The sequence below is a fragment of the Nipponia nippon genome, unplaced genomic scaffold (assembly GCF_047370975.1).
Source record: "Nipponia nippon isolate SJK-2023a ecotype South Korea unplaced genomic scaffold, ASM4737097v1 scaffold_8, whole genome shotgun sequence".
Classification (NCBI taxonomy): domain Eukaryota; kingdom Metazoa; phylum Chordata; class Aves; order Pelecaniformes; family Threskiornithidae; genus Nipponia; species Nipponia nippon.
Window position 1 is genome coordinate 15,553,283 of NW_028262402.1, and position 12,892 is coordinate 15,566,174.

General features: G+C 35.3%; 1 protein-coding gene across 8 annotated transcripts in view; it reads left to right on the forward strand.

The window, feature by feature from the left end:
• FBXL17 (F-box and leucine rich repeat protein 17) overlaps positions 1–12,892 on the forward strand; it is a 287,592-nt gene that overhangs the window by 18,703 nt on the left and 255,997 nt on the right. The window lies entirely within an intron of this gene.

The window sequence follows — 12,892 nt, forward strand, 5'->3', positions numbered from 1 at the left end:
AAAAAAAAGCCATTTATTGGGTTTGATCAGAATTGTAGGAAGTTGAGAAATAGGAGATAATGACCAAAACTGAGATCTCGGAGTAGTTCTAATGCAGAAAAAAGGGTGTTTCCTCTCCTCCTGTATCAAAACAAAATCTTGAGTACTGTCAAAATTAGTCCTTGTAGTATTTATCTTAATACATGGAAAATCTTTTAATTAAAAAAAAGGAGAAATGAAAGTTCCGAGAAACCTGGAAGGAAAACATACTCCTGCAAAAATTAACTGGAGAAAGGTATGGAAATTCGAAGTATTATTTATCCTTGAATGAAAGTGGAAGAACGTTTTGTGCATGTTCAAGGTTTGCATAACTGTACTTGATGGTACTTGAAGATTATTGTATGTAGAAACACCTACATAAGTGCATGATCTTTGGAAAATATGAGGGTAAGGTGTTAATTTGGTCTTCCTTATAGATATGCCTTACACTTTTTGCCATTGAAGTTTTTGTTCTCTTTATAGTCTGAAGTGTAGCCTAGGAAGTTGACATTACAATTGTTAGCACTTAAAAGTTCTGTGGTTTTATTATCTGAAGTGTTACCTAAGTTCTCATTTGAAATGGGACATAGGAAGTATCTTCTTGTTTTTAAGACAATCAGGAAAGATGTTCTTCACTTGCACTTTATTTGGTTGCCTTCATTATTGGAAATGTAACATTAATTGTTCATTGGAAATAAGACAAAAATATACCCTCTTAAATGAGTAGGAAACTTCTTTTAATTATTTTGTCACTGCTGAAAATCTGTCAAGTGACTTATCAAAACTAACTCTTTGCACAATTTTTCATTAATATTTTTTTTCTTTTTTTTTTTTTTAATGTCTAATTTTATTTAAGGCTGCTGCCCGGTCTTAATTTTTTGGGAAAAAAATAAACTTGAGGCAAAGTTGGTTTAGCTTTGTAAAGTCCAAACTCAGCTCCTTGAATCTTGGTCTAGAAATGTAAACATGAAATAAGTTATAAAGCTGTTTCGAACTCCAGGGTGTTGAATCTTTAGAATAAAATAACACTTGAATGATTCCACTAGATGACAAAGCTATAGAAACTGATATGCTTTCCCTTTGCTAGGGGCAAGAGACTTTCAAATCTTGCTGGAAGTGTAATTTTGTGTGATGAACCAAGACAACTTGTTAGAAGTTCTTGTGCAGTTGTAAAATAAAAATTTTCACCTTCCAAAAAAAAAAAAACCAACAAAACAACCAGGAATTGTTTAATTGTTTGAAAGGGAGTAATGGTTGGTGGCAAATGATAATGCACTCTTTGATGTGCCAAATTCTGTAGGTTACTTTTGTTTTTAGGACTGCCTTCTAAAATAAAACCAGTTAATATTTGCTGTGGCACATCTTAGTTCCCACTCTTTTGGTGAAGGTGGTTTGAAGAAGTGTGTGTGTTTGTTTTCAAAATAAGTAAGTATTCATTCTCTGAAATCAAATGTTCTGTGGCAAGAAAAATGTACTTGACATAGAAGGGCTTGGTTTGTGTATTTGAAGTTCATAGATTGTCAGTCTGCTATAGGAAGAAGACTCCTTTCTCCCCCCGCCCCCTCTTTTTAAACAGCTTCCATGTAAAGACTGTACATTGAGTCTATGTGTCTTGGTTTTTATTTTCTTATTTCTTCCTTTTTCAGAGGTGCTCAAAGTCATGTGACTCTTACAGACAATTTCTATTAATTTCAAAATATGTAGTCCATTACAGATGGTACATGATGGCTGGGTTTTAATGTAGGCTTTTCTCAGACTAATGGATTTTGTACTTCAAAAATACATCTATACAGAGGCAACCAGCAGCCAAATGATGCCTTTGTGAGTGTTACTTTACAGTGAAATGTGGATCAGGCAACACAGTTCAGTTGCTTCATCTGTTGCTAAGTAACTCTATTATCAGACTGCTGAGCAGAAACACAGAAAGAAGAATTTATGTTACGATTGTTTAATATACTAGGCATTTCACAGAAAAATAGACACTTTCCTTTCTTTGAAATGCTGATTATGTCATGGTAATAAGTGAAACCTGCAATTAATAAATGGGTGCAAAGGATGTGTAAGGAAAAAGTTAACATCGCAAGGCTAACTTAACAACACAAGGTTGTTGTTGTTTGCATAACTGCTTATGATTTGTATCTCTTCAAAATATGTTTATTTTTCCTCTGTCCTTTGAATGGAAGAGTAATTATATGCAAAGCCTCTTTTCTGAAGCACACTGGCCAAACTGGGAACCTAGTGGGGGGGGAAAAAAGAATTGCAGGACTTATGAAGTGTGTCAGTATGTTGAGTTGTCTTTCCGTATCTGTCCCCAGGCCGTTTGATACAATCAAACAATCTCACAGAAAGTCACTGTAAGTGGAAGAACCGATTATAACTCTGTCCAGGCAAAACTAGGAAATTCCCTAGCTTCTTGGTTGAGTTTAGTTGGACTTCTTATTTTATGGTCATGACTGGAATTGAATGCTACGAGTATAACTTTTATGTTTGCCTCATGTGAATGACTGGTTAATGTCAATGAAGCTGGTGGAAGATGAATTGGTTAATTTCACTGTTAACTTTTTACCAACCCCTCTTTTGTCCCTCCACCCCAGAGAGACAGTACATAGCTTCAGCTGAAAAATCAGAGAACTGCTCCACACTAACATGCAGTACTCTCACTGAGACATGGAGTGGGACTCTACTTAACCTGAATTATCAAGGAAAATTAACACTTTTCATTGCAGCCTTCCCTGGAAGAATGGAGCCCTAAAAGGTTTTAAAGGTTTTGTGACTTCTTCATAAAGAGATGCAGAATAAGTTTTGTGACTACAGTGCACCCAATGGGAAGGATTGCTCCTAGAAGCAATTTTGTACAAGCAGTGTGTAAAACCTCCTCTTCCTCATTATGAATAGAGTAGACCTAGATTTGGCAGCCCCATTTTAGAGCTGGGAGAAACTTTCTCCACTTAACTATGTTGATCTTACAACTGATTTCTTTTTCGTTGCCTTTCCTTAACTGATTGACTTAATGGCTAAAATCATAATACAATAATTACTGAAACTTAGCAGGTGGGAGTTATAGATTTGTACCTCCCTATTCCACCCAGTACGTGTGTTTTTTCATGGTGAATTAGATGTGGATGAGGAGAAGGAGCTTCTAAAGATGAAGGGAGATGGAGTTTTAGATACTACAACAGGATGACAACATTCCTACCTCTATGCTTTCTTCCCTTCCTGTCTTCTCTTTTTCAAGCTTGTTTAGGGGTAGATGGGAAACAATACTGCCACTAAGCTACTACAGTTGGAATGCTGGCAGCATTTCTCTGTTTCCAATAAAATGATCTTGTGAAGTAGATGCCTGAAAGACAAATCGTTTGTCTGATGATTCCCTGATACGTTCATTAAGATGCTTGTGGTCTAACTTGACCATGTTTCTAGTTTGTTGTTTGTCTTTCAACTCTGCCAGGAACAGTGTCTACTGTGAGTGGAAGAGATTTCAAGATAGCAAAATTTTGGTCCAATTGGCAGGGTGTTTGATAATCTTTTTTCATGCTCAATGTATGAGAACACTTTTATAGTAAGTATTTTATGGATAATTATTTAATGGTGTTTTTAAAATGAGTATTCTGTTAGTGTTCTGCCCACCTTTGCAGTTTGTAGCAGATAATGCAGAGTAGAAATTTGTTACCTGTGGCGCTATGTTTGATAGAAGCTGTAATACTTAAGATATGTGAATGATACACTTTTTTAGTTTCAGTAAGAAAGAATTAAGATAGACTAAAACAAACATTTCAGATTTATGTGATATAATTAAATACCTAACATACCCTTCTAAAGCATTGACTGTAATCAACCTAGTATAAAAATATATAGGACAAAATAAACTTAATTTTCATGTTTTCTGAATAGTCACAGCACAGTGTAGTGTCTTACATTCTGCCCCCTCCTCCCCATTCTTCATGTTGGAAAGCAGTTCTCTTCTTTGTACATGTGAGCTACAAAACACTTACTTCAGCAGTGTGCCCGAAGGCCTTTGTGCATGACACAGGGCAAACATGGAGAGAAGAGAGTACTTTGCTTTGAGTTTAGTCTAGGCAAATTGATTGAGAAGAGTCAGTATTATTAGGCATATAAACTGCACATCATCCCATGTGAACTACTGAGGTTTAGAATATATAGAAATAACTTACTGTTTCACTGGTAACAAGTAAATGAAAGAGACTTCGGGGGGAAAAATATTCCTAAACAGTGTGATTTCCCTGCCCTTGGCCCCCCCCCCCCCCCCCCCCCGCCAACATGTTCCATATACTATTTCAATTTTTACATATAATTACTTAAAACTGTTCTTGGAGAAATTTCAGAAGAAGGATCGTTTTCCCATGCTGCATCATGAATACTTTCTCAAAATGCTTTCTAACTAGCTTATTTCATTGTTTTGAGGTTTTGAAAGGAACTATAGTTGTTCCAGACTTTTCCCCTTCAATTTTTTTTTTTTTAAAATTAAAACCTTATGTTCTTCAAGAGAGCGTTGCTGGTTTTCTTTGTAGACACAGAATGCACATATAGGACTATTTACTTGCTAAACGCATGCATACATATTAAGGACGATGCCAATACCGAGGTTGATTTCTCTACTGTATCTCATAGCTTTGGACAATGATGATTCATCTTCTGCCAAGTATTAAATTAGAGCTTGCTAAAGCAGAAACTCCTTACAGATGACATTGTTGGTAGTGTTCACTAGTAAGGATAAAGTCCCCCATGTATTTTAGTTTGTCAAACACATTACATATGCATCAAAAACTACTAATGTACTGTAAAAATAATGCTTAGTGCTTTAAAAATGCATTGAATAACTATACTGAAACTAAGCTGAGATATGAGAAAACGTGCTTGCATAAGAACTGTTTGAGACATCTGTTCAGTATTAAAAGCTGTTTCGGGAAGTTAGTCTTTCAATAAGCTTCACTTCTGAAACATTCACTCTGTTCATTTTCAGAGCAAAATAAAATGGTTTGATCATTTGTTCAGAAATCTAACTGATACAACCTTATTTCTCAGAATTTGATAATTTTTTTTTTGTTTTTTTTGTTTAGAACTGTTGCATTTTGACTTGGGCAGTTTCTGTAATACGGTTCTTAAGATAAAACCTTCATGCCGAGTTTGATGTTAATAGAAGAAAAAAGAAAAGTGAAGATTGTGTGCTTGTGCATAAATATGTATTTGCTGTCAAGGCATTTGAACCACTATGCAGGTGTCAGACTTTTATTTTCTATATAAATATTTCTGTAAACAATCTGGCGATAAAGACAATACTCTGTTGTCACCCTTAGGTGGCGGTATTGACTTTGTAGTGGTAACAGGTCTTTGAGTCCTTGTTATAGTGAATTACCAATACACAGCAGTTAACTTCTGAATATTGTGGTGTTCCCACAGATCCTGTTTTCTCTTCCGTTCAGCTGCCAGGATCGCTAAGTAGTTCTTAAATGTCTTCAGACTGTTAGTATAACAAAGCTTACTCGACTAAATAGCGTTTGACTCTTGCAGTGTAGTTATGTGTATTCTTACTGAAGTATTTGAAGAAGTTTGCTTTGTGTAGGTCATTAAATACTAGTAAAGGAGAAGGGGAAAACTGATAAAATTTTGGGACATTGTGGAGTATTTTGTGTTCTTTTAAAACAGAATGAGTTCAAAGTGTACATCTTGCAACAGGTTGTCCAGAGAGGTGGTAGATGCCCCATACCTGGAAACATTCAAGGTCAGGTTGGGTGGGGCTCTGAGCAACCTGATCAAGTGGAAGATGTCCCTGCTTATTGGAGGGGGCTTGGACTAGATGACCTTTAAAGGTCCCTTCCAACCCACACTATTCTATGATCTATACTAGATACACTGAGTATAAAGTGAATGAGTTGAAACTAACCACTGCTGGAGATTCTGAGCGAAACTTTGGAGAAAAGCAACTGTTGTTCCTTGATTTGTTTTTTACTCATTCTTAGATTAGACCACCTTCTGCAATGATAATGCAGTTTTGAACTTGTGGCTTCTTGAAGGCCAAGAATGTGTCTTCTGGGAATGTGCATTGAGGAATACAACACAGGAAACTTTGCTTTTGAAGCAAATTATTTTATGTGCACCCTTGTCTAATAGCGTAGATTTTCTTAGTTATTGCATTCATTTTACTTTTTCAATAGTGTAAAACAGAAGTATTTCAAGTGTCTCACTCTTCAGTTATATTTCAAGGGTATGTGTCAGAGAGGCAAACTAATTCTGGTTAAGCCCTTGGTGTCAGATAAATTAGGAGCCCCTTAAAGTAATAATTTTCAGCTTAATGCTTAACACCACATTTTGGGTTTTAAATGCAGTACCTTAAGTTACATTGAAAGTATTTTTCTAGATATTGTTCAAAAGACATCTTATGTCTGCAGGAGGAGATTTTACTCAAGTGTTGCAGGGTGTGGGTTTTGGGGTTTTGTTTGTTTGTTTGCTTGTTTTTTTCTTCTTGTTTGTTTTTTAACCTTTGTTAATGCTTTTGTCTTTTTGTATGATTTCTGTCCCCCATCCTCTCCCCTCTAAATATTTGTCTTCAATGGAGAAACTTTGTATTTAAGCAGGTGAAAGAAAATTTCATTTTAACATGAATTCAGTGTTTGTGAAACTCTGCAGACTGACAGCATTAGAAACTGAAGTCCTCTTTTTGTCCACTAAACAGGTACAGCGTGAGCAGCAGCAGTGCAAGCTTCACCCCACTGCCCCACCAAAGTGCTGCAAACCCTGACCTAGAGAGAGACCTCTAGCAAGGGTTAAGAGGCTTGTTCAGTCTCCATGCTCACTCAATCGTTACTGTGGCTGCCAACGGGAGTACCCATTTGTGATAGTGGATAGATATCCACATCACAAAAGCACCAGGAACTGGACTGAAAGCACCAGCTTATTTCATAAAAACTACCGACCATCTGTCAAATGATTTAACTTCACTAACCACAGACCTGGGCCACTGGTAGAAGTGAATGGCTCCATGTCCCATTGCCAATTCCCCGAGTTCAGTCTCTTTATAAAAACTAGTGCAGCTTCTTTATAGTATATACTATGCAGAAACAAAATGTACAGACTGTAATTTTCTTGTAAAGCTAGTTGTATGCTCCTTTCAAATGGTTGACTGTACATGTAAATATGATGGCTTAATAATAAGGACAGCTATGTGGTTTCACTACTCTGTGCTTTTTTTTTCTTTCTTTTTAAACAAGTACTGCATTTATTGAGCTTTTTAACCGACTATTTGATGTTGTGAGTTGACTTGTCATGAATGGTGTGTGTGTGTGTGTATATACATTTTAAAAGCAACTAAGAACTGGAGTTGTAATATATATTGTTGCATTAATTATGTTTTTGGACTCTTGATAGGTTACATGTGGTAGATTAATGGCTCTACCTACTCTACAGCTTAAAAACATTTCAATTTTTATATTAATATATAAAATTCAGTATTATACCACTTATAGTAATTCTTTAGGCTGTAATTTGTTACCACTTTTTATGAGTATTTTATGTATAAAAATGTGTAGTATATACACTGTAAATTAACGTAATGACAAAGAACTGAGGAATAAAATAGGAGTGGAAAAGTGGCTGATGCAGAACTTTTTTTTTCTACTTTTTGCTAAACATAAGGTGATTACTCATTTGATACTTGCAGATGATCTGTTTTGCATATAATTTTAGAAAAGGTTAAATACATTTATTTATATATTCAAGTGATGTCTGCTAATGCCTGCACATTAATGACTGGCATGTTAGTGAACTTGTACATTAAACTTACAAAGTACTGTGATGAATAATATTCTCAGTATTGAAGATTCATGTACTAAAAATCCAAATGGATGGAGGTAATGTGGAAAACCTGAAAGCAACCTACAAGCAAATTGCAGTAAGGTGGGAGTTTTAAATATAAATAAATTTTTATGCTTTCTGTATGGTTATTGAAAGAGCCATTGTATATTGTAATTGAAATACACACCAAAGGCAATGGCAGTATTATAGGATGTTTCTGTATTTTTAGAGCATGCAATGTTTTGTTTTTATTAAGTGCACTGTCAAACTGCAAATAGAAAGTTAAAATGTAGTTAGTGGTCAGCTCAGAAGATGCCCATACAATTTCTTTATTGTTGTGATATTTTGTCTAATTTGACCTGTTAGCATTTTATGTAAAAAGAATGAACGTAAGTAAAACTAAATTAACAGAAAGTTGCAATAGCACATTGCCTTCAAAAGAGGCTTTAACTGAAGCTATAAAACCTCTGTAATAATATGTAACTGCTATACTGAAAAAGATGTATGCAGTGAAATTATACATTTTTTTTTTTCCTCTGGATTCCAGTAATTAATAAATTTTGCAAGAAAACTTACGCTTCAATCTGCTTACTGAAATGATAAATTGTTACTGAACTATGCAAAATGTTTAAGTTTTATTATGTAGGGTAGACTTACAGAAGTTTTAATGGACTTAATAGATCTTTAATTAAACTAGAGTGTAGGCATTTGTTTGGATTTTTGGGGGGGTTGGTTTTGTTTTGTGGTTTTTTTGGCTTTTGTTGTTGTTGAACAAGTTTTTGAGCTTTTATTCTAATTTAAAAACTTGATGACCAGGGATTGGTAGCTGGATATGGAGCCTTTTTTGATTGTTTGAAATATCCATATTTAATTGCCATTTGGGTCAATATCCAGGTATTATCGCACTACTTTAGTCACAAACAGAACTCCATGATACCAGAGTGAAAAATCTTTCCACTAAAACACGTTTTAATAGAATGTGTGCTGCTAGATAATAAAGTTACCTAAAATGAGTTGTAACAAAAATCTTCAATTTCTGTAGTTTTTTTTTTTTGGGGGGGGGGGGGGGGCGGATGGGTTGGGTTTGTTTTTTTTAATCTAGTGATATTTTGTGGCAAAGAGACCAGTGGCAGACTCCAGATGAATCAGTTGTAGTTCTTCATTTGTTAAGTCGGTATCTTGACCCATGTTGTACTTGGTAAAAATCTTCAGCCATTCACTTAAGGTTAGCAATAAATCAAAACTGATAATATTGCTCCCAGTGAGCTGTGATGCTTCTTACTGAAAGAGATCACAAGTATGATGCTGTGAAGCAAATCCTTAAAACTGTCAGTATCATTATTTTAAAATGGTGGTAATTTGAATCCATCAAAGATAATACAAATATGCTTTTATTTGTGTAGGGCAAAGACAAGATTAAGTAAAAATAATGAATGACAGCCATCTTTTTTTATATCATCTGTTCCAGCAAATTCCAGTTGAACTTTTTATGAAGCTAGAAAAATGAACTTGTCAAATTTCTGAAGCTGGATGAAAACACTTTGTTTCACAAAGAACTTGACTGTAACTTTACATAGCTTAAAGTTTTAAGTATGAGAGATCAAACCTTGTATGCAGTTAGGTGTAATGGAAGTAAGTTCCACAAATGTCTACATTCCCTCTCCGCATGCTGCTATAGTGACCAGTATCTGGGAACAAGTATATTCATGTTCTGTCATTGATATCTTGATGCTCTTTCAAGTAGTTGTATTCAGCAAACTACTACGTTGTTGGCACATCCATCACAGGGCAAATTGAGTGGGCATGGAGAATGAACTGCTCAAGCTATCCTAAATATTGTCTTTTTTGAGTCAAAGTTAAATTGTTGTAACTTTTGAACTGCAACATCAGTGCCCCAGATGCATAATTTTTTGGATTTACACTTAGCTGATGGCTTTTCATTGTAAATTTATCATCCATATCCAAACCTGGTTTTGGTGTTCCGCATTTTTCACACTTTCATCATCCTAGAAATTTCAGCCTTATTTACTGTAGAATTTGCTATGGTCTTTCAACTGCCATTGTTCTTTTTATCAGAATGCTAATGCTTAAGAAACTCGTGTTTGTCTGGGCTTTAGATGTAGGTACCGTTGTACTTACTGTAGCTAATCTTGAACATCCTGTTCTGCCTTTCAGATTTATGTGCAGCTTTGCCCCAATAGTTTTCCCAGAGTCCTTAACTTAGTGTTCCTCCTTTCTTCTGTTTTTTTTCCATATTAACTATTTGAAAGTTCTGTTGTGTCTGAAGCTTTCCTAAAGAAAAACTGGTGTTCCATTTCCTACCGGTTTGGCAAAATTATAAGACTGGTTTAGGAATATTTTCTGTATAAACTATGAAAATGTAAATTAGAAAAAAAATCTAGGTTACAAAATTATGGTGAAAAAGTTCAAATGTGAATGGGATGTATTTATTTTTTAATATTTTTCTGCTTAAAAAGAAAATGTCTGAGCTGTGTATAAGCTGAAATGGGAAACAGTAATAACATTTTGAAGGGAGACCAAAAAATGGTTGCTACTGTTAATATTATCTAACTAGTACTTAAATCTCATAGGACAACATTGGTATTTGGAGGGCTAAGCTATACAAGAAATAAAAGTAAGTTGGTTTCTTTTAGGCTTAGTGGTTAATTGAGAATGAAACAAACACATGCATATAAATGAAATGATCTTGCCTTACTGGTAAGGGCTGGGGGGAAAAAAAAAAGGCTACCTAGCCTGTATAACTTGATATTCCAGCTCTTATGAGATGAATGCTGTGTAGGGTAGAAGAGTATATGTGAACTCACTAGCTGCTTGTATGCCATTAGTGGAAAGCAATCACCAAGGTATTGCTAAGTTCTGCAAAACAGAGTTTGTTGCAAGGAATCAGTTGCACTGCATGCTGCCACTTTTTTCCCATGTGCCGTCTCCACTGTTCTGACATCGGTGATCTCAATCTGTGGAGTGGGGGGCATTAAAAATGAGTAGTTTTCTGCTGGGTTGATAAGCTGAGCTCACTGTGCAGTGCACTTGAAAAGGTAATAGGTCTGTCAAGCAGCGTGGCTGCTCTAAGGGCAGGAGCGTGCTTGAGGGTAAGCAGCTGTGAACTGTTAAGATAGCTTTACTCTTTTATTAAACAATACTACGAATTCTGAGAACTTCCCCATACTAAAAAAAAAAATAATAGCGAGGTTCTCACAAAGTATTTTCCTCTCTCCTAATAGAAAAAATTACTGGTTTTGTTGAATATAAGCCAGTGAGCCTGCTTTGATGTAAGTGTGCAATGGCAACTGCACTTTTCCAGAAGACTTCCTCTGACTGCTTCCAAAGATTTCATTTTTACAGCAATGATTGCACCATCCAACGGTGCTGCTGTTGAAGGCGTAGCTGTGCCTCTGCTATTGTCTCCCTTATTAAAACAAATGTCAGCGCCCAAACGATTTGTTTCTAGGCCTTGTGTGTTTGGAGATGTTATGCCTCTGATGCTCTGTGATTTTGCACCAGAGGTAGGGTTAGACAGTTCACTGCGGTCAGGCTTTTCAACAAGAATGCAGTTGCTACAAAGGAAGTGTTTACTTTGCACAGAATGTCAACTTTGCTTGCTACTCTTTGCATCTGTGCAGTTCTCTTTTATTATATTTCCAAATCTGTTCATGTTTGGAGACATTTTATAGTTTTGAAAAGAGACTATTACAAAAGCAGTTTTACATTTTTCTTTAATATTGTCTTAATACTTTTTGATTAACTATTTAAAATTAATGAAAATTAAAGTTGTGGGTTGCACTGAAGTCTGATTTTTTTTTGGGGGGGGGGAGTGAGAGCTGTTAATCTTGTGCATCCTCTTGAAAATACTAAGGACTGCTTAAGTATATATACTACTTAAGTATACCTATACTGTCTAACATGAGTAAGAGTTTTGTGATTGTGTTCTTGAAATTGGATTATTTCAACACATAGTACATAAATCTGTTTAAAATACAGTTGTTATTTAATGAAAATGTGAATTTCAAGAATGAAATAGTAGTTGAGAAATTCTGTGGTTTAGGCATTTCTGAAAAAACCTTAATTGTGGATACTTCAGAAATTTGTATTTTATATATTTCAGAGCAATTGTATATATTTCATTTTATTCTATTTTTAGTACTTGCTCATTACATCTCAGAATATCTTAGAAAGTGTCTTCTTCCTATAGGAGTCACTCTTGTGCTAATGTCTATTTTTTTTTTAAATGTCTCTTAGCACTGTACAGTCTGTGATGCTCATAGATGATAATTTCACCAGATCGTGAAGTATTTGCAACAAACTTTCAGTCACAAATGAGCATTGCAGTGCATTTAATGAGATAGAAATAGTATGTGTTTGAGCTATGATTGTTTACAGTATGTACATCTTGTAGATGTTCTTTGCCTTTTCTGTTTGTGGTTTTTTTTTTTTTTTTTTCTACTACAGAAGTTTTGTCTTACTTGGGAAAGGTATTGCAAATAAACTATTATGGAAGGGTTGCTACAGCTGACCTTTTGTTTTTTTTCAGTTGTGATGCTAGTCCTCAGGGAAATGATGTGAAACTTGTGGAACTCTGGTGGCAGTAGAGATGAGTGGTTGATTTTTTTTTTTCTTGCTGGAAGAAAAGTAGTCTGGACAGTGGATTTTAAACTTGAATTATACTACCTTGATATTTATGCTATTATACAAACTGAAAACAAAGAACATGATCATGCTTTGGAGGAAGTAATTTTTTTGGCACAAGGTAACAAATTTCCTGGGTTTATATCTGGTAGGGCTGTGATGTCCTGTGAAGGTCTCCACCCCCCTCCTCTGTATTCCTCATTTTTGTTGTGGGTGGAGATATCTGTAAACCCAAAATTTCTTTAACTCTGAAGGTAATTCCAGTGTTTTCACTGCAGGAATGACATTTCAGATAACATGGCAGTAGCTTACTTGTTGCTTTCACGCAGGTGACAGTTCAGTTGCATTACTGTGTGGACCCAGTAAAGGACTGGGTAATGTATACTCATGTAGGTAATTGTTTTCCTCTCCCATAAAGTGC